Source organism: Galleria mellonella, unplaced genomic scaffold, assembly GCF_026898425.1.
Source record: "Galleria mellonella isolate WM207_F2 unplaced genomic scaffold, CSIRO_AGI_GalMel_v1 utg83, whole genome shotgun sequence".
Classification (NCBI taxonomy): Eukaryota; Metazoa; Arthropoda; class Insecta; order Lepidoptera; family Pyralidae; genus Galleria; species Galleria mellonella.
In genome coordinates this window covers 667,972-691,716 of record NW_026442162.1, presented here as the reverse complement: position 1 = coordinate 691,716, position 23,745 = coordinate 667,972, and the positions used below count along the sequence as shown (strand labels likewise).

General features: G+C 31.6%; 1 protein-coding gene across 3 annotated transcripts in view; it reads left to right on the top strand.

Annotated features, from left to right (window-relative positions):
• LOC113516908 (inactive dipeptidyl peptidase 10) overlaps window positions 1–23,745 on the top strand; it is a 106,007-nt gene that overhangs the window by 4,709 nt on the left and 77,553 nt on the right. For all 3 annotated transcript variants that reach the window (XM_031907912.2, XM_031907911.2, XM_031907913.2), the window contains exon 2: window positions 4,911–5,276. The gene's annotated coding sequence lies outside the window, so the exon portion shown is untranslated. The remainder of the gene's footprint in view (window positions 1–4,910; window positions 5,277–23,745) is intronic.

Below are 23,745 nucleotides of genomic sequence, written 5' to 3'. Positions count from 1 at the left end.
TAAAACGACCTACTCATATACAAAAGTTCTATGGGAACCAACTAAAATTGTAAAACGACCTACTCATATACAAAAGTTCTATGGAAACCAACTAAAATTGTAAAACGACCTACTCATATACAAAAGTTCTATGGGAACCAACTAAAATTGTATAACGACCTACTCATATACAAAAGTTCTATGGGAACCAACTAAAATTGTAAAACGACCTACTCATATACAAAAGTTCTATGGGAACACCAACTTATAGATTTTTTAAAAATCAGTTTAGTAGTTACAATATCAAAATTTGATTTTGCCTTAATTGAAGTCGGTTTTTTTATGGAACACCATCTTAATTATATTCATTTTAAAATTAGAATAATTAGATTACTAGACTATAATTACTAATAGATTAAATTTGGACTTTATTTTTTATTTGATTTAAATTATACTTTTAAAATTTGAGTGTCTTCATTTATTTTTTATTTTTTCGTCAGACGATGCCATATTTGAGTTCTATTTTATTTCATGAGGCATTATTTAACGATATTTATCTACATTTAGTTGGTACTAGTACTGTCAATTGACGATTGCTACAAAGCTAGTTAGAGCACGGGCGGCCACTCGTGTCACCGTTCACATTCAATTATGCCCTCTCTGTGGACCAGTATCAGTGACGGTGAGATAACAAGTCTACCTGAGAAAAGCCTTTTACGTGACGTTTATTAATAGTTTACTTTAATCTCTGTCACGTTATAGGTATTTATAAAAACTTACTTGTTGAAGACGGGAAAAATAAATATACTCAAGTTATGGCTCTGGCTATTACATCAATTATAGTTGTATCAAATTAAAATAATCTCTTTATAAGTAGAATAAAAATAAAAGTTTTTATTAACGTAATTAATTTTTCGAGATTCTTCCAAATAAATCTACTTCATAATCTGGTCTATTATCTCAATCATATAGATATCTCAATCATATAGAGATAACCACCATAAAAATACGTAGTAAACAATTACCCCTTATTAAAAAAAAAGTCCAACCTTTTGTAGCTATTAAACTGTTTTGTCTCTTTCTTTGGTGCTAAATTCTTATTTTGAAAAAAAGTAACAAAACAGTGCAATAGTTAAAATAGGTTCGTAGAAGGTTTTAGTTTTTTTATAAATAAGGAGATTATATTATTATCTAAAAAAAAAGTATATATATAAAAAATAATATCGAAAATGCATAAAATTGTAAAATACGTCGACTGGCCAAGCTGCTAGCTACACCTTTTACCCACATCCCCTTTGAAAGCTAAAATTTTACTCTGGGGTTTTTTATGCGACGCGGGCTTCCACTAAAGAAGAAATTTTGCAATTCCCATTGGAACGGTAAAAAACCGATTCGAGTCGGGCAAAGTTGTAGGGGCGTTCTTTATTTATCACATTATCACTAGCTGTAACCCGTAAATTTGTCCGCGTGAATTAGGATAAAAACCTTTTGTGTCTATCGAGGGTACGCTCTATCTGTGTGCTGCATTATACTATCTTTATTTTACTAATAAAAATCAATTGCTGAATGTATCCAAGCGACAATACAATTATTTTTGTAATCGTTAAGACAATTTGTAATTGTGGTAAAACCAGTTACTTTAATTTCAAATCTAAACTACGGAAATAATATTGATAAAATTTGTATGGGGCCAATTCGTAAGTATATTTATTATATAAAAAAAAATATTTTTTCAAATCGGTCTCTATAACTGGCGGAGTTATAGGATAATGCATGATTAATGGAATGGTAACCCCGTCTGCGCTAACGGTATACGCTGGCGGAGCACCAGTGAGGGATGATAGTTGAATAATGGAAAAAACAGGTCAGTCAGCCTATCGTGATGAATACACCTGGAACTCAGCACGATGGTTTCCAGGGGGAACCGCGTGGAGGTCGATTTGACAGGGTATATTGCTAGCAATAGGATTGGTAGCTCGCATTTCTAACGATCCCTTCCCCCGGAGTAATAGGATAACTAACATAAAAAAAAATACAACCGATTTGAAAACCTTCTTCTTATTGAAATCAATTGAAAATCGAAAAATGATAATTTTGGGTTAAAAATGTTTATTATAAAAATTGAGTGAGGCAAAACACAGTAAGGAGTATATTAAAAAATATTGATGGAATTAACGGATTTGGTCTAATTTTCTTCATTATTATATTCGTGCTCTGTCCGATTGGCAACTAATTATTAATTATTAAGGTTATTATTAAATAATGTTGAATGATTAAATTGTATATAATATTTTCATGATTCTACGTAGTTTTTTTTTAAATAGCGAAGTTAATCAATGTCTTATAATTTGCTTTGTTGAGTTTTAGAAAACATTTTTAATTTGGGCTAAAACCTGCCCGGTTATACTCGTACAATTTTGTTGAAATCTAAAAAAAAATATTGGGAAATACCAAAATAAAAGTGACTACTAACTAAAAATTTAGATACTGTGGTGATTAAACTCTTTAGGATTCAGATAAATTTGTTTACTTTGTATCCTATAGCTAAATCGTTTCGGGTATTACAGCTAAACTTTAGGCATTGAACATTAGTAAAGAGGGATTTACCTAAATCGTTTAGCTAACCCTTTTTTCAGTGTAATTTTTAGAAATTCTAAAACAGATTTGTAATACAAAATTTCTATGGTAAATGAAAAAATTGAAAGTCCCTTAAGAAAATTAAAATTTTACACTGAGGTTCCTCGTGCGGCGTAGGTTTCTGCGCAAGGAATGTTGGAAATCCCACAGGAAAGGTAAATAACGGATTCAGCTCGGGTGACGACGCCGGGGTGATTTTCTCGTTATATTTATACACAGTGAGTTCGAAATTATTAGCACTATTTTAAAGGAATATTCTACTAGTAAAAATATTTTTACTAAAGAAATATAGGTCGAAATATGGCTTCCCTATTACTGTAGTAACATAACAGATGGACTCACCATGTTAGTATGAGAGGTCAATGTGTTTTTTTGGAACAAATGTATTATTTCTTCCACAGACGTTGGTATTGGTTGTATATTTACAAATATCACTTATGTAGTTTGTTATTCCAATAAATAATAATTTCTTTAATAGCATCTTACCTTATCTTAGAAATGCTAATAATTTCAATTTGGCACTATGTATTATTAAAAATAGTAATGCAATAAATTATACAAGTCATATTATAGGCATATAATTTAAATTAATTATAGATAAGTATAGGTATTCAAAATTGCACCTTTTCACGCACCATTAATTTTTTTGTTTATGACTACTCCGTGATTGGCACAAAACATTGACAAAAAAAGTATTAACATTTTGTGAAAACATTAAAGTAGCTTAACTTATTTACAAAAATTTAACATTTATTATATTTGTAGGATAATAGGAAAGAGAATATACTTACGATTTTAAACCTACCATAGATGGATTAGTTAGAGACATTTGTCCGTATGTTTACGATAATGATATCAGATAAATGTTTCTCAGTATGCATACATTTCGCTGAGTACATTAGAATCCAGAGTGACAGGAGACGCCTAAGCCTACCGCCGTCTATTGGATCAATTAGGATCGTTAACATTTATCATGAAACTCTTAAATAATTAATTTATAATCATAGGAATACTACTTTATAACTGTAACTTCATCTGCGTGGCCAAAATATATTGATTTATCGCGATAAAACTAGTCTACTCGAATGCCCATGTTCAATACGTGTTTGCCAAATTTCATGACGATTGAATGAGCCCAAAGTTGCGCCGTTAAAGCATACAGAAACAACAAACATACTTATACATTTATAATATTAAGAAAGGCTATAAATATCGAAAGTGCCTATATTGTATTCCAAACATTTACTATTCTCATCGCACAATTTTTCAAATTTGTACCAAACATCTATCCTTTTTCGGAAAGAGCGAAAAATCACTTTCCATAAATTTTCTTTGTTGCGTGTTCTAATAATATAAGAATTCTTGGCCACAACCTCTACTATCTGTGGAAGAATTGTGATACGACCTACTTCCCGGCCTCGTGGTGAGCTAATATTCAAATAGATAAATCAAGCGTCTAGTCCTGCTTTTTGCTGGCTAAAGATTGATGAGAATTTTTTTGCAAAAAATCTTCGACATGTTGATGCCCGATTATTATGTAAAGAGATCTTTTGTGATACAAATGACAATGCAAACCGGAGGTGGAGCGATCTGGTTGCACAGCTGAGATACATCTACGTATATTACGACTGTATTCGCTTCATTATATCCGTAGCTCCGCGAGTCTCTACGAAATGGTAAACAAGGAAATTAGAGCCGTATCATGTATTGATTTATTATAATAATGTGAAGACTCATTTCATACTTACAGTGAAAGATCATAGAATGCATTAACGAGAATTATACAACTTTTTGTACTTTCGTGATTGTCTTTGCAATTATATTATATTATGCGTACCAATTATATTCTTGAGAATAATATATTCGTGATAATATATATCACGAATCTGTTTTTGTTCACTTAATTGAATAAGATCTTAACTGAATTGTTATTACAAGGAAGTTTCTTCTTCGTCAGTTTTTTCTCTAGTTATCTTGTAATAAATATAGCATAGAACTAATATAATATAAATAACATAAACAAAGCTTCCGCCAGCCAGTTCCTAGATTGAACGAATGCATACTAACTGTACTAAATAAATAAATACCTTTGGACACAGCGCCATCTAGTCCCAAACTAAGCAAATCTTGTATTATTAATATTAAACAAGTGATGGTTATACTTATAATCTTTATAGTAATTATATTAGACAGTAGACACTTAAGAGATAGTTTAAACAGCACAGTGACTAATTATGATTATTTTGATATTACTGTTTCTCAGTTTCTCATTCATAAAATCATCTTTGTTTCAGATCCGCGCGACACGCGGCGTACAGTGTAGTCGGCGTGCGTTATTCGAACTTTTCTCTTATCTAAATTTAAATCGTCAGCTAAAATAGTTTAGACATTACACAGTAATATAGTGCTTCAGATATCAGTTGAATTGTTGTTCTTACATATATAACTAATATTTAAAGTGCCTAACGAGGTTTGCTGTAGTTTTTTAATTATTCATTTTATTCTGTTAATAAATAATTGGTGTTAGATTCACATACAAATACTCGTACAAACGGTGACAGTGGACCGGTATTGAGATATTTCCGTGGACAATAATCATATTGGTGGATAGTGCTTTTTTTAACCAAGCAGCTTTGAAATTCACCGATTATGTTATAAAGGTACGTACCTACTTCATTTATTACTTATTGTAGCGAATTATATCGAAGTTTTGAATGTAAAGTCTGATCCAGAAAAATTACTGCCAAGTCTTTACGGAAGTAAATATATATTTATTTCTCTCACAAAATAACAACATAATAAAATGTACAGCTACATGGGTTACAATTAAAACGATAAATAAATAAAAAATAAAACAAGAAATAAATATATATTTGTGAGAGAAATTTAAAGCAATTTTTGTAAGATACTAGGAGAGAGAAAAACAAGACAGTGAAGTACGTTTGATTTTTAAAGCGTTAGCAGATTTTTTCTTAAGGTCTTTAAATGCTATATTAGTCAAGAATATTAAAATAAAAAATAAGTCTTTTTTTATATTTCAATGATTTAGATATTATTTCACAATTTTTTTCAAAAATCATTTAGTCTAGACATTTAGAAGTTGTATATATTAAAAGACAATTAGACAACGATAATTATATATTTTTAAACGTAAAATCTTATTCTCTTCTTGATAATTTAAATTTTTTTTATTAAATAATTAAAAATTGTGTTATGAAAATATCATTTATTGTACACAAAAGTTAGAATAATTAATATACATAATATAATAAATAAAATAAAAATACTTACCTAACAAGAACTGTGCGTATATAATAATATATATGTAAATATAATGTAAGATCCCGAAGAGAGCCTGGAGATCTGTAGTACAGGTTTCGAACTAGTTCAGATTGCAAATTCTCACAAGTACTAATACTTTAAGATATAAACCTAAATAGTTATGCAGTGTAATGTACTCCTTGTGAATGGTAAATAAAAATTTATTATTATAGTTTCATAAGAGCGAGCTTATCTCTAAAAGAGATTTCTTCCAGCAAACCCAATATGAGATAGATTGACAGTTTATTCGTAGTTACAGGCAACTAACCGACTTAAATGTTATTGTCAAAATAAAATAAATGAAATACTGGTAACTGTAACAAATTAAACACAAATAGGTATAAACATACAAATATAAACATAATAATATACCAGTAATTATATATATACATACATAATATACAAATGTCCAGTATTAGACTGTGTCCAGTTCAGTTAAGAACACAAGTAATCTAATAATCGATAATGCGGTATAATCGTTTATAAACAAAAAATCGGTTATTAATAAATTGATCAATAGTAAGTATTATTTAGAACTCACTATATATACATGCAATCAATAATGTCAAACGTATTGCATTAGTAATTAGATTGTAATTTATGGAATTGCTGCATTACATTAATTATTTACCGAGTTGTTTTTTTTAATGGATGAATTGGAATGGTAACCCCACCCGCGCTATCGGTATACACCGGCGGGGCACCAGTGAAGGATGATAGGTGAGGATCAAGTAGGTCGGTTAGCCCATCGTGACGAATTCAACAAGATTTGTTCACGATGGTTTTTAGGGGGAACCACGTGGAGGTCGACCTAATAAGACATGTTGCTAGCAATGGGGCTGTCAAACTCCATTGCTAACAATCCCTTTCCCCCCTATTTACCGAGTACGTAAAATAGATTGACGTATTTTTTTAAATACTGAAATAACGTTCATGCAAATGAAAAATCATTTTATAAACGTATAGGCTTTATGTGTATGTCGATATCAAAGTATGAGAAAATAAACTTTGTAAATTTACCGATTTAGAAAATGATCTAAATAATTCACTGCTTGTGATTATACTATACTATATTGAAGTGAACCGTCGCTTTGTTTACTATACGCAATGTTTATTGGCACAATGAAGACACAACACGTGCTCGTAAATATATTATTTGACTTATTTATATGTAGTTATTTCTGTATCTGATATCATATTAAAATAACATTATTAGATATGAAAGGTTTTATGATAATTTTATAATTTTTTTTTTTTGTATCAATATAAATTTAACTATTGTTTATAATTTTTCACCTATGGGATAATATCTAAATTAATATGTAAACAACAGTAGATAAATAGGTGTATTTTATTTTCGTCAAATATATAAATAAAAAAAACTAGCTTTTCCACACTCTTCGCCCGTGTGAACGGAATATATTCACTGAAAGGGATTAAGGCGTTGAGAAGTAAAAAGCAAACTCACTTTTGCATTTATAATATTAACTAGGATTATAAAGCTAGAATGATACATTCTGGTATTGTATTATTATTTTTTTTACTTGGAACTGTAACTATGAATAATTGTAATACCATGATAATACGGAATAAGAAAGAGAGATTGATGATAAGTATTCACCTTGTGTACACATGTGTAAAAACCTTTTGGCCTCTATATTAAAATACGAGTACTATATAAATAGTATGCGGCAGTAAATCTCTGACACAAAATTAATCTACAGACTCCATCACCGGAGATTATTATATTATCAAAAATAGGATTATATGTATACCTATTAAGAGACATAAATATAGTATAGAATAGAATCGAATGTGACAGAATCCAAGAAGATAATTTCATAATTCTAAATATTTGATAATTGTATAGTAACTATTATTTTATTTATCTATAACTTTAACTTTTTAAACTCAAAGATGTATCCGTTCTGAATTAAAAAAAGAACTGTTCTGTTTCTCCCCCTCCCCCCTTATTTATCTCCTTATTACAGCAAATAAAATAGAGATAGATTATAGAACAAACGTTTATAATTCTAAAATTATTTCTCAGATTTGTAATTGTCAGTTAAACGCCGTGGGCACGCCGATTGCTATAAAGCCAAGCGGTTAAAAGATTAAACGCCTAAGATTTAATTGGTTGTAGAGATTATTTGATAAGCAGATGTCACAATGAAAGCTTACTAAATTGCTATCTATTTCCTGTGTCTATAATAGAAGCGGAATGAGGGTGAGTGGTACTTACTATTATAACATTGGCCATATTCCAAACGTCGCGACATTCGCCGTGGCCTTCACAAAGGTTAATTATTTTAATCACAACTATAAGTAATAATTGTAATAATCACTACGACATTCACAATTAAGTTCTCGTTGCGATAACAGTTATTATTTTCCAAACATCGCGCAATCTGTGCTGCCGTGGTATTATTACGACTTTCAGGTTATAAAATTGGGTCTTCCCAGTATAATGGCGTAATAAAAATAGAATACACCAAAAAAAGAATAAACCTTAGGACGTCGATTAGCGGTGACGAAGTAAGAATACAATAAATCAATATTCATTTTCATAACTAAAATGTCGTAGAGATAACGAGGTGACGAAGTAATAGTAATAGAAAGTGAAGATTAGCAACGCTACGTCTGACGGGTCACTTGTGCAAATGGGTGTACCTCAAGGATCTATTCTCGGTCCATTTTTATTCCTAGTTTACATTAATGATCTCCCATATGCCATGCAGGATAGATGCGGCATAGTATTGTTTGCAGACGATACTTCATTAATTTTTAAAGTTAATAGAATGACTAATAATTATGACGATGTAAATAGTGCTTTGCGGCGTCTCCTGCACTGGTTTACAACTAACAATCTTATGTTAAACGCTAAAAAAACAAAATGTGTTAATTTCTCTCTATCTAAAAGTTTTAATACTAATTGCAATATTAAATTAAATGACGAATCTCTCGAATTTATAGAATCTACTGTCTTTCTAGGAATCACACTAGATAATGGGGTGCACAAATTCAAAGTCTTGCAGCGATAAAAAAAGTTAGACAGTACACTGATACTGATACTGCTAGATTAGTCTATTTTAGTTATTTTCATAGTTTACTCTCTTATGGAATATTACTATGGGGAAAAGCGGCAGATATTAAGAATATATTCATATTACAAAAACGTGCCGTTCGAGCGATCTACTGTATGAAGAGTCGTGACTCATTAAGAGAGAAATTCAAAGAGGCAAATATTCTCACCGTTGCTTCTCAATTTATATATTCAAATATTCTATATGTTCATAAAAATCTTGACTTATTTCCAAAAAACAGCAATATTCATAATATTAATACTAGATTTAAAGACAAACTTGCTGTCCCCAAGTATCGTTTAGAAAAAGTTAATAGGTCTTTTATGGGAATAGGTATAAAAATTTACAATAAGATACCAAAGGATATGTTGGAATTACCCTTAAATAAATTCAAAACATCTGTTAAATCATATTTACTGAGCGCCTGCATGGCAATAGTTGTTCATGCACTGAATTTTCATTTAATGTTAGACATAGACACCTATATAAATATACATTGTAAATAAACTGGCTTTAAAAAAAAAAGTAATTCAATTGAGTTTCTTGCCAGTTCTTCTCAATTGGATCTATATACCGAACTGGACGGTAGGGTAAATATAAAATTATAATGTACAAATTTGACGTTCATAAGCGGCTAAAATGTCCTACATGAATAAATGATTTTTGAATTTGAATTTGAATTTGAATTTGAATTTAGTACCTACAATAAAACATGACTTCTTTTTATCACCATAACACGCCATATCTTCTCATTTAAAATACCTCAAAATTTGAAGTTAAAAGTCTTTAATCAGCGCGTGCTTTTAGTGATAACCTAGGGTATCGAAACATGGTACTACATGATTGGCCGTAAGCAATAGCTTCAAATTACTAAGCGAGCTATGGCGAGGGCTATACTCGGAGTTTCTTTGCGTGACAGAAACCGTAATGAGGATATTCGCAGATGAACCAAGCATAGCCCGAAGGATAAGCAAGTCGTAATAAAAACTAGTTAAAATACAAATAAGACATAGATACTACAAAACTTTATTTGTGTCTATGTACTGTGCCGACAAGTCGTATCCATTTGGAGCTTCATACAGGAAACGCGCGTCAGCGCGGCCGTGTCTCTCTCAACACGCTGACAGAAATCTCGTTTAAAATAAAATAATAAGCTTGGCCTTAATTTTTTGTATAATATAAATATGAATATTTTAGAATTAACTGCTTTATGTCTTTATAACACATATCTATTTTATTTAAATATACTATTATTTTTATCTATTTTTATATATTACGATATGTTGATAAATTATATCAATTCGACTATGACCTCGATCAATTTATTTTACTTTATTTTTTTTTGTATAATATAATAAAATTTGGGGATTAACTACGCACATATAGGTACTTATGTTTTTTCAGGTTAACGTATTTTTAATTTAAATATACTGCAATATACATATGACTTCTTAATATTTGAGACTGTGAAATACAAAATTTTTCATGTAATTTGATATATACCTAGATACATATCATTTATTAATATCATTTCTAATATAGCGTTTTGGCTTTAATTATGCAAAAAAGCATCAGGGTGTAACTAGTAATTATACAAATATGAAAAAGATATTAATTGCAGCTATAGTTTATTCTGACATCGCCAGTTTAGTTGAGCGATGAGTTATAAACTTCAGACAAGTTCGTAAAGTTCCTTGGTGAAAAGACTCCTCTGCTGCTTTTTTCTTGTGAATGTCGCAAAAGTTACAATTAATATGAACTGCTATTTTCCCTGCTTACTCATTTCACAAGATTAATTTTATGTAAGGTTCAATCAAAATCATAATATGGTATCTATCGCATTTCTTTATAATTGTGAGTAAATATTATAAAATTTTCATGTGAGTAAATTGTGATACTACTATATTCATATATATTGATATATATGAATAAATAACAAAAGTAAAAATTATATTCATTAACTTTTATAGAAAATAAACATTCAGTATTAAACAGAAATAAAAAGATATTTACATGTATTAAAACACACATTTTAGTAAAAATATCGATATTGTAATAAAAATATAACCATTTTAAAACTTATAAAAATAACCCCATGCAACAACAACCATATGTTACCGACATGAGTTTATTCATACTCTCGGGTCACTAGAAGAGACGATCAGACGCTTAAAAACTTTTTGGTCCCATGATCTCCATGACTTAAACTCCGAATATAAGTTCTACTTCTGAATATCTGTATTATGTCGATTTTTCATCGATGATATTCATACGCATTTTCCTCCCCTATTTGAGGGATATTTTTACAAAAACTCATTTGCATTATACAAATAAATTTCTATCAAATATTCATACTTTTAAAAATAAAATAGAACCCCTCTACCAGAGAGTTTTATTAATATTTTCTTTTTCTGATTTTAAAAGTTTTAAGCGACTTTCAAAAGAAAGAGGTTTTTAAATCATTTGATTTTTTTGTGGCCAGTTTAGACGATTTAACGCCAATATCTGAAATACTCTGAAACTTTTTTCTGTATTCGATGAGGTCTCATTTTAATTTTGTGACGATTGACGTTACCGGTTTTCTTTTCGACATAAAACTGTTTATTTCTAAGCAAAATATAATTAAATGCGTAATTCCATGTTCTAAAAATAAAAATGTTTTTATTGTACATAACATTACAGTCCATATGATTGAAAAAAATTTTTAGGGTTCATAATGTACTTCTTATTACACTTGAATAGATAACTCAAAGAGCTAACTACCAATTGTGCATTACCTTCCTTAATGTACAGTTTTTTTTTTAAATGGGTGAAGATGGAATGCTAACCCCGCCTGCGCTATCGGTGTACGCTGGCGGTGTACCAGTGAAGGATTATAGGTGAGGTTAAAGGCAGGTCAGTTGGCCCATAGTGACCAATTAAACAAAAAATAAACACTATGGTTTCCAGGAGAAACCGCTTGGAGGTCGACCTGATAGGGTGTATTGCTAGCAATGGACGTGTTAAACCCCATTACTAATAATTCCTTTCCCCTAATAGACAGATTAGGTAGGTACATACTAATAGTATGTAATTATAAACGCTATGAGATAAACAGGTCAAGATAAACTGTCTCTGCACGTCATTGTAGGTACGTTACCTATTAGCTTAACCTCCACTGCTTTAATAATGTTGATGTTCAACTATTAAATATACGTCAACCGTATCAAATAACGTTAACAGTTATATGCGCAATAAACCCCGTTTCCTCAAGTTGCCACATCTGGCGTCGTACGATATATGTATGTATTTATAACCAATCGTTAATAACACAACCACCTTTATGGCTTCATAGCTTCTGTCGATAATTTACGATGCCACTCTGTTTGCCGATAAGTTCCATTATAAATTATCGGCAAACACATGCTTTACTAAAATTAATTTCAGACCTTACTGGCACTTGATTATAATAGCAGCGTTATGTAGGTAAATACATTTAATCATTGATACGATAACGAGAATGCTCCAACCTAAAGTAGTAGGCGACACTCATAAATTTCAAAAGTCGTAAGTTCAAGCCTGATCGACAACTAAAACTTTGTGTATTAATTTATTATTTCCGATTAACTCTCAGATGATAAGGAGAGAGGATAGCCAGAGAGAAGAAGAGATTGTTAGTAACGCGGTTCAGCGGTCCCTATAGCTAGTATATAGCTAGTAATATACTCTATCAGGTCTATGTCGATGCAGTCGTCTCGGAAACCATCGTAATTAATTCTTCATGATAGGCCAGCTGACCTTACTTCATCCTCACGTATCTTCATTCACTGCCACTCCGTTCTATTCCATTTTCATCTATTAGTAATCCATTAGTAATTTATTCGACTAACCACGGTGGACTAGGGGAGAAAGGATCGTCAGTAATGCGGACTGCCATTCCCATTACTAGTAGTATGCCCTGTCAGGTCGACCTCCACATGGCCCCTCTGGAAACAATCGTGCTGAATTCCAGGTGTATTCATCATGATGGGCTAACTGATCTGCCTTTTCATTCTCACCTATCATCCCTTATTGGTGCTCTGCCAGCGTATACCATTACATTATCATCCATTAAAAAAAAAAAACACGGTAAGCTCATCCTCTGCCACGTTGGACATAATGCTCGGAGATATGTAGGCATATCGAATATTTTTCGATTGTATTCATTGTTTTTTTTAGCGGAGTATTACAATTATTACGTCAACATCATAATTATCATGTCAGCCGTAAAAAATGGGCCTAAGCTAAGGTCCTGTAGTTGCAGGCGGCTCAGGTCCGTTCCTTACCGACGATTATTACCTATCTACTTATAATTTATTGTTTTTTAATATAAAAAAATTATATTGATACTAAAAAGTGCTCAATATTAAAATTATAAGTAATTGTAAGCACATAATCTGAACAATAGCGTAGCAATTATGTAAGTTAATCTTTGGGGAGTGGGCGCGGCCGTAGTCTTCAATCATGGCCCGGAAATGGAACGTAATTTCCATTATACCTCCTGGAACGTTCCACTAACACAACGCCGCGCGGCGTTTTAGAGTTACCACTTTATGACTATGATTATTTACAAATTACAAATATTAGCTCAATTAATTACGTAAATCTAATTCCTACATATGAATAGATTTATGTAATTAATAGTGTAAAATAAACTTATATTATTAATAGAAATTTGTATGTTTTAGTAGCCTTTACACTCGATATTGTACGTGTGGATTTTGGAAGTGCCTATGTAATAAAACCTAGGTTTTAAGTTCAACTTTTAGAAATACTACCGCGAAAACGGCACCGAATTTAATGCTGTAGTTTTGGCCTTATACGAGAACAATCATACAGACATACAAATGTAAAAAATATTGTTTAGACTCCTATTGCTATTTAGAATTTCATTTAATAAAATTGTACAAAATTCCTTCACCCGTTCAACCGTGCTTAAATAAAAAACATTCGATCCAAACATGTTTACAAACAAGGCACGAAATAAAGGTTGCAGTTGGCTAGAACTTTTTTTTATAACATAGAGGGCAAACGAGCATACGGCTCACCTGATGGTAAGTGACTACCGCAACTTGCCACTACAACTACAAACTTCTTGATTGTCATATAATATCTTTAAATAAATACCTACTGACAATTATTTTTATATTACTAGGTACATCAAAGCTCCAAACCGTGTAGATCAACTGCTTTAAAAGTTTAACTACAAAACTTTACACATTAAAGTGCAAATTGGATGGAACAGTGGGATATATTATTGAGAGAATGCTATGTTACAAACGTCTTCTTATTGTATGTAGTTTACTCTTATTTATTGTAGTGTCCTTACTAATTCTATAAATATGATGTACTATTTGAGATGGAGAAGAACATAAGCTATTTGTTATTACGCTCAATCAATATTTTTGAAATTGAGCCGCCGATATTAACTAAAAAAGAGTTTTTAATAGGTGATAATGAAAAAGCCCTGCTTGGGTTATCGGTATATACTCGTACTGGCGATGCACCAGTAGTATATAATAGTGAGACATGATAACTGATGATGAAAGCAGGTAGCCCATTATGACAAATTCTAAAAAAAATAATCACGTTGATTTCCAGCGGGAATCACGTGGAGGTCAATCTGGTAAGGTATATTACTAGCAATAATATAAACATAATAATAATAAAAAGGCGGCTCACTCCCGGGAAAGATGCAGAAAGCGATGCTCTTAGATTCTGCCCGCATTGTGCGCCGGTTTCTCTTCCTGGGGCCCTGAACCCCTGCCAACTGTGCTTCTGTCGGGGGTTAGTTTGCTATCTCCTCTCCTTAAGAGTTTTTGTAAACTTTTAAAAGATAATAACAATAAATAAAATAATACTATTAGGTTCCCAGTACTCAAGCCCCTTTCTCCCTAATCTGACAGTTACACACTGTTTCTTTGGGAAAATTATAACAATAAGAGGTTGATGACTAATACGGAAGGCCGTATAACTTCTAGTAATAATAATAGTAATCAATCTTTAAATGTTGTCAATCATACATATATTAATGGTAGCAGAATTAAACAAAATATTTCTTATCGACTAACTAATTACTACACTGTGTTTATTTATTATTACTAAGAGAAGTTGTAATATATTTTTATTTCATAGGTTTCAATTATAAGTTACAAAATTCTTCAAGCAATTTATGGAACTATTCAGTTGAATCCGCTATCTTGCATGGGTATTATGTCGCTTTAGGTGTTTTTGTTTTGTTTATTCGCCGATGTATCTCGAAGGTCTACCCTACCACCCACCTCTCAAATATACAATACTCTTTCACGGGATTACTCCTTTAATGTACGCTGAACACGTACCATATTGCCAGAATGTGATCTTCGCCGTTTTCTTTCGTCTTTCACTTTTTATGTAAATTAAATTATACATTTGAATGTTTTATTTTATTCAATCTTCTAAGAGCAGTAGTGATTGATCTTCGAGACGCTATGAATAACACATGGGATTGTGAATAAACAAATTTTCAATTTGTAATATTTGTCACAGATTATCATAACATGAACAAAATTTGATCTACGATCTTAAACTCGTAAGTGGCATATTTAAATATAATTCAACATTCCTACTTTTAATAGTAAATATGATTCAAAGTAGATACTGTTTGCAATATAAGTTTCAACTAGAAAAATGGAATAACATCTAATATATTTGATGTAAGTGAAAATTGTCATTTTAAAAATCATACAAAAATAATAACGAACCTTAAAGAAGTAACCTCAACTTTATCTCTAATAAAGTAGTTTGTAACAATTCAATTAACTCTTTTATTCCATTTATATAGAGGATATTTTGTTGTCACAGTGCATGGTCAACAGATTACAAATCCGTTTTTGTATTTCACAGAACAAGCCGATTAATAAAATAAAAAGAAATATCAACCTCCGGCATAGATTAACCCATTGGTCAAATTAATTTGGGTTAGCTGCCAAGGGACTCCTATTCATCGGTTGTTGAATGTGAATAGTAGGTATAAAAAATATCGCGTGACCATTTCCTATTTGCTTCTTTGATTTTAGCGTTGATGGCTGCGTCGTGTGTCGGGTTACGATGATTTTTCTTGTAGTTAATAATTTAAATGTTTACTATTTCTACCACATTAATTTACACGTTTATTTAAGATTAGATTTGGTCAACTTTGTACGCGAGATTTCAGAAGTAAGAAAACAGTGAAATAGTCTATTTCCAGATAACAAATCAAGATAAAAAATACACCATATTTTATGTACCTCCTAGAATACAGCTGTGAATAGCGCATCCATTTTAATGTAGTGGTTTCTGCGTGATGCCGACACAAACAAAGATAGAAGGACAAAATTTGTGAAAAATATTATTTTGGCCTCTATTAGTCGAAGTAGAATTGTTTCCTTCGTAGTTTTCTTTATAATATCATTCCATACAATAAGCCACTTTTTTCTTTCACGTGGATGTCGTAAGAGGTGATATAGGGACGGCGAGGGATATGCAGTAGCATCTTTCTTAAAACATTACTAAAAGCCTGACTGCGATTTCCAATTCGCCTGCCAAACGTAGCAACTACTGGCAAAACTTCCCTTATGGGTGAGGCCTATGTTCAGCAGTGGACAGTCAACGGCTGATATGATGATGATAATGATGGTCTTATTAAGAATCTTCATATTAATATTTCTCAAATATTTCCCATCAATTCGACATACATTATAATCGACTTATTAAGATATACACCCAACATTATAACTTCGGGGGGGAAAGAAATTGTTAGCAATGGAGTTTGACATTGCTAGCAATATGCCCTATCAGGTCGACCTCCACGTGGTTCCCCCTGGATACCATCGTGAACAATTCTTGTTGAATTCGTCACGATGGGCTAACTGACCTGCTTCATCCTCATCTATCATCCCTCACTGGTGCCCCGCCGGTGTACACCAATAGCGCGGACGGGGTAACCATTCCATTATCACCCATTAAAAAAAAAAAACATTATACTTCAGAGCATTAAGATCTAGTAAACTCATTAGAACACAATAAGATTAATTTTGATCAACACAAAAAAAAAAAACACTTAAATTTTTTAGACGATTTCTCCTGTGCTAATGTAGCAGGTTTTAATGAAACTTTAATCCCAGAGATGGCGATGGACTCGCTATATATTACGTTGGAATACAAGTACTTAGCAAAATACTTAGCGAAGTATGGGCAAGTCGGATTTGCATTTAACTGATATTATTTTAAACTGCCTCTAATCAGTGTAATTATTTTATATATTTCATAATAAGAAAGTCTAACTGTATGTAACCACAGAAGTTGTTTAATTATAGTTCTTATTGTCTAATACTTAAAAACCTTAGCATGAAGAAATATGATTAATGTCATATTTACCCAAAATAAATATGTAAATAATTTTTTATTTATGGCATTTATGATTAACCAATTCAAAGACAAACGGCAAAGGTCGACGGTTCGATTAAATCTGCGTTGTTTTCGAATGATTTGCGTGTCGATAGATAGGGGTGAGTGACGCACGCCAGAAAGGAGGGGGTGCGGCCGTTACGTCACGCGTGACGTCACTCAGGCTCAGCCACACCGGGGCAAACGAACCGGGGCCCAAACGGTACTACTATTTTAGATAAATATAAAAACAATCAGCATTTTTGAGGATAATTTTCATCATATAAAAAATAAAATAAAATATGGCGAAACATACAGAACAAAAAAAAAAACAAATTGTAACATCCATAGAATAGCCCATCCGTTCTTTTCCCGTGAGTATCGTAAGAAACGACTAAGAAAACTTAATGATATAGGGATGGTCAGCAGCGTCCCTCTGAAAACATCACTAAAAACCTAAATGCGAAACTATTCTGCCAAGCATAGCAACTACTGGCAAAACTCCCCATATGGGAAAGGCTTATGTTTAGCAATGGACAAGTAAGGACTGATATGGTGATTCTTTAATGGAATACATTTTTTTTTTATATATATAAGCAACATCCTTTTAAGTATCATATAATCGTGCTTTGTATTTTTACACTCGATTGCAGTAATAAAACCTGCAATCCAATTAACTTGAGAGGATTCTTTGAAACCCTACAATGCAAAAAAGCGATAGCGCGATGAAAATCAATATCCATTACTCAATTGTAATAACAAAACACAATACGTATATCTAAAAGTATTCCTAGTGATTTAATTTCTACGCAAATTACAACCAGGCATGTGTATCGGCTTTTGCAAATTATGTAGGTGTCGATTTATGAGAAATTAGTAGTTACATAAAATGATTTATGGTAATGGTTGCTGGGTGTTTCGTTTATATGAGTCGACGTTACAAGACATATTAGGATTCTTTATTTTACCACATACTAGCGACCCGTCCCGGCGTCGCACGGATGGACATTTTTACATTTTAAAAAGTAGCCATTAAGGCTGCACACGCGACGGAAGCTTAAAAATGGAGTAACTACTCCCGTTTTCCCAACATTTCCCTTCACTGCTCTGCTCCTATTGATCGTAGCGTAATGAAAAGTATACTATAACTTGCCCAGGAGTATAAAGAATAATTGTACCAAGTTTCGTTAAAATCTGTCGAGTAGTTTTTGTTTCTATAACGAACATACAGACAGATGGATAAAAATTTTACTGATTGCATTTTTGGCATCAGTATCGAGTATCCTTTTCCATGGATGTCATAAGAGGCAACTAAGGGAACTGTGAATAAAGAAAGATGGGCTGCAGTGTTCTTCTTAAAACATCTTTAAAAGCCTAATTGTGGTTACCAATTCGCCTGCCAAGCGTGGCAACTACTGGCAAAACTCCGCTTATTAGGATTATTATTATCCAGCAGTGGACAGTTAACGGCTGTTATAATTATAATATGCTATCTAAACCGATTTTGATATTTGACGAGTAGAATTTTATTTATTTACTTGAAGAATATAATTAAAATCTATTTTAGCAAAAATTTTCGTCATTGGTGTAAATTATTCTAAATATCATTCTGAATTAAAAGTCTCAGAAATGTAGTTTATTATAAACTACACAATATATTTATTTATTTTACACTTTATTGTCAAAAAAAATACTGTAAATATTAATTAGAAGTGATACAAAAGGCTGCCTTATCGCTAAGTTATATCTTCCAGACACCGTATATATGTATAAACATACACATATTTAATAGCACATACAACAGAATAGAATGACGAAGGAAAATGAAGAGAGAACACAGGAAAATAGTACTAAAGGGAGATGTAGTATGACTTAACGGAGGTTTTGAAGCTAGTGGGGGTTTGATCGCACCGAATAGAGGCAGATAGCAATTTCCATTAGCGAACTGTCCGGACAATAAAGGATTTAGAATAAAAAGAAGAAGAATAAGCGGGAAATATTATATGAGGCGGTAATTATTGACACTGCGTATAGTCATTAGCCTCACTGAGAAACACGAATCGGTTTTTTAGATAATCAGGAGCAACGGGGTAAAATGGATTGAGTAAAGAAGAGACAGGATATGCAGATTACGATGAAAACGGATAGAGAGCCTCTTGAGTTGAGTACGAAATTGAGGAATGGGATCACATTTGCGAAGACCAAATATGAAGCGGATACATAAATTTTGAAAACGCTCTAGCTTGTTTTAGCTCTTCTTTATCTACTTTATAATAAACTAAGTTCTAATATTTGCTAGAATTATAATAAAAAAATACATATGATATTATTAACTCCGAATGGATCCATGTATGTACCAAATTTCATTGAATTCAGTATGGAACATGTAACTAAACATTCAACTATTTGAACGAACTTTCACATTTATAATATTAATGTAATAACAACACGATACTATTTTAAAATGAAAAGGGCTTGTAAATGTTTAATTGTAAACTTAGCGTGATAAAAATGTATTAGCACCATTTTTAGCACAGGCCCTTCCTGGTTCGTTAACAGTAAATTGTTTACCCAATTAAAACTTTGTAAAACAAACAGCGCCCGGCCAAACAAATGCGCCGAGCTTATACTTGGTTATATTTTCTTTTCACTCTAAAGGCAAGTCCAGGGTAAGTAAATCTAACAAAACAAATGAAAACAATGAACCAAAACACGTTGTTTAGCTGAATACTACTGTCGTATAAAGTATAGGACAGTAACAGTAGACACAGTATAGACAGAGAAGCAATGCACTCCTCTTGCTCTCTCGAAGAATATAAGTTGTCTCAGTGTTAATCATAGTTTTACCCTACTTCCTTCCAGTTGTCCCCATTGGGAGTTAACTCGTATAAACTTTTTTCTGCAATACAAAAACAATCTGAAATAATATGTATATTTTTAATGAAAATATTTAAAATTAAATAAAAAAAAAATACATTTCTCTTTTATTAATTTTACAATTATCATCATCATCATCATTTCAGCCATTATCCGTCCACTGCTGGATATAAGCCTCCCCCATAGACTGCCATAAGGAACGGTCCTGAGCCACCACTATGTATGTATCCACTGACTTCCTACAATGCATTTGAGGACGTTACTCCATCTAGTGGGGGTCGTCCTACACTGCGTTTGCCCGTACGAGGTCGCCATCTGAGTAATTTGAAGCTTTTGCATACGAGCAATCGTGTAGGACCATGTTTCGGTTTCATAAGTCATCACTGGCAACACGCACTATTTAAAGAACTTCGTCTTTAAACTCTGAGGTATTTTGTATGAAAAGATTTAGCGTAGATTTCCATTTTACAATAATTTTACATTAATTGTGATTCGTATATATATGTACTTACTACAAAGCAGGTCTTAACCCTCCACCTCTAACTCCCTGAGTATTAAAAACTTTGGATACAATCACCATACCTGAATCATACCAAAAATTTATGTACTTTTGTGTATAAATATGCAGTATTTGGTAAGAGGTTGCAAACCCCCGAATCTATTTAAATAAATTGAAAGCAGCTTCACTTCACTGGGACCGCATCCCATAATGCGATGCCATTAGCCACGCAAACCTTGCTTGTATCTTGTTTATAAACATTACTTTGTAGAAAGCTTTAGTATTGCAGACTTATTTAATTAATATTTTTTATGCAAGTTACAATGAATTGAATATAAAACCATAAAATAAGTTAATAGTTTTTTATTACCCTTTTTTGTGTAAAAAATTCTATATTTCATTATTTTTTCCATTAATTACTTTACAAAATGTAGACGAAGGTTTATAATAATATAAGTATATACAATATTCTATATATGTAGACTGTAAATTGATGTGCAGTTCTAGATACAATTTAGAAATAAATATATACATAGACGGATTTATAAGGTAAGGCTCGAATTTTCCTTGTCTTGCACTTGTGTAATATGATTTGTTTCCATAATCGGCTCTTACGACATTCAAAGGATGAAAAAGAAAAGTGGCACATTGCAATCTTGCTTAGTCACCACCATAAGGGTAACTTTAAATACTTTTGAAGTAAATATATGTCATTCAACAAATTTGGGTAAATTGAGCTTTTTTTATACTTATAATAAAATCGTAAAGAAACCAAATTTGTACATTAAATATTTTTTGAAACGTAGTTTATAGACATATATAGTAGATAGGTAATATCAATACTGCTCCAATATCTATATATCATTTGAATATTGATACCGGAAAAATATTCATCACCCATTTCGATACCACTCAGATATCAACATTTATTTCGATCTGATTTTTCATTTCTATATTATATATATTGGATATTATTCTATATTTAATATATCTGTTTTAAGTCAATATATAAGTATTGTAGAATAGAATAGAATAGAATAGAATTTTATTGCTAACTGTGTACATACATATTGCAGTAACCATTGCTTTGGATTGGCATCAGTATCAACAGTTATGCCCTATCGGGCATGCAACAATTTAAGAACAGGTAGGTAATTAGCTAGCAATTATATTAACATCGAAACATTCAAATATTAAAACCATTACTTGATTACAAATATTACAAATATATATCTTATATATAAAATTCTCGTGTCACGGTGTTTGTTACCAAACTCCTCCGAAACGGCTTTACCGATATTTATGAAATTTTGTGTGCATATTGGGTAGGTCTGAGAATCGGCCAACATGTATTTTTCATACCCCTCAATGATAAGGGTGACCCACCCCAAAATATTTTTTTTAATTTTATTGACAATTTTTTTTTTATATTTTTTTTATTATATATTTAGCATTGAAAAATACATACAATTTAAAATTTTCATCGTTTTATGATCAACCCCTGTATTTTAATTGCGATTTTTATATTTCGCAATGAGTGGTAAAACAACGTTTACGGGGTCAGCTAGTAATATACAAATATTTTAATTTGGTAATGAATAATCATAAGCAAATTAAAATAAAATAGACATAATTTCGCTTACATGTCAATTATTATTAATTATTAATATGTAGCTACAATATATAGATGTTCTTACATATTATCCACCCCCCTAATATACAGCAACCTTCATGGACCAACGGTAGGCATTTTGCTTTGCGTAATGAAATCTCGGATTCGACTCTCAATCGGACCAATTCAGGAAATGAATTTTCTAAATTGGCTCGGCCTGTTTTGGGTTGTACTCCCGGATATTCGTTATCTGATTCCTCATAACACAGAATAAGCTAGCTTGAGAACCGGGCGAATGGTGTGGCACTTATTTATTTATATGGTACAAGCGATACTGAATTGAAAACGATGATTTTTTTTTTCTGTTTGTTTGTGATATCTTTTTGACAATAGATGGCGTAATACAATAAATATGAAAAATGTTGTACATAATTATGATGCAAACGAACCAGCGAGTATATCTAAGATTATAATATAAAAAAGTATACAAATTTATTATATTCATCTATAGTGCGGGAACTCTCTAACAAATTGACTGAAGGCAGCACGCGAAATCGTTATTTCCGTTTTGTGAACGCTTGTACTATTTTCCATTCTGATTGCTTCATTTCAAAATTCCTGAGACTAGCTTTTCTTACATCATGAATAGCAATGAACATTTCCTGTAGCACTATTTTATGCAAATCAGGGACAAAAAAGTAGTGGAATGGAATTCTTAAGTAAGATTGTTTTAAGATATACGAGAATGAGATGCTTCACTAAAGAATATTAAAAGGTTTTTACTATCAACAACACTATATCTATGATCCATTTTTGAAAAAAGAATGTTATATCTTTGTTAAAATATATTTAATTATTTTATAAAAAACAAAACTGTATTATTTTTAATGGTATCACGTTTGCGAATGCGTGAAAGCAATGATTTTAAAATAAAGATTTAAAAAAGGAATCAGGTGGGAGCAAAGACTATTAATAAATAATTTGATCTAAACTCGAAATCGATGCTTGGTTAAACATATACCCAACCGCTTATAACATTAAGTAGTTGCTTATCTATAAAAAAAAATTATAGAGTCACAGATAATAATAATAAATACCTACAGAGTTTTAACTCATCTTGTTGACGTTTCCTAAATTTAAAATGAATATCTATGATTAATTGTACAAGATTCTATGGAGCTTGTTAATCACTCATACTTGCACGATGTACCTGGGAAACGCTTCGAAATTAATGTTGACGTTTTGTTAATTAATTGCCTGTCAGTGAAAGCTGACCTTTCATTACGTCCATGATTTGGATTAAGCCTCTTTAA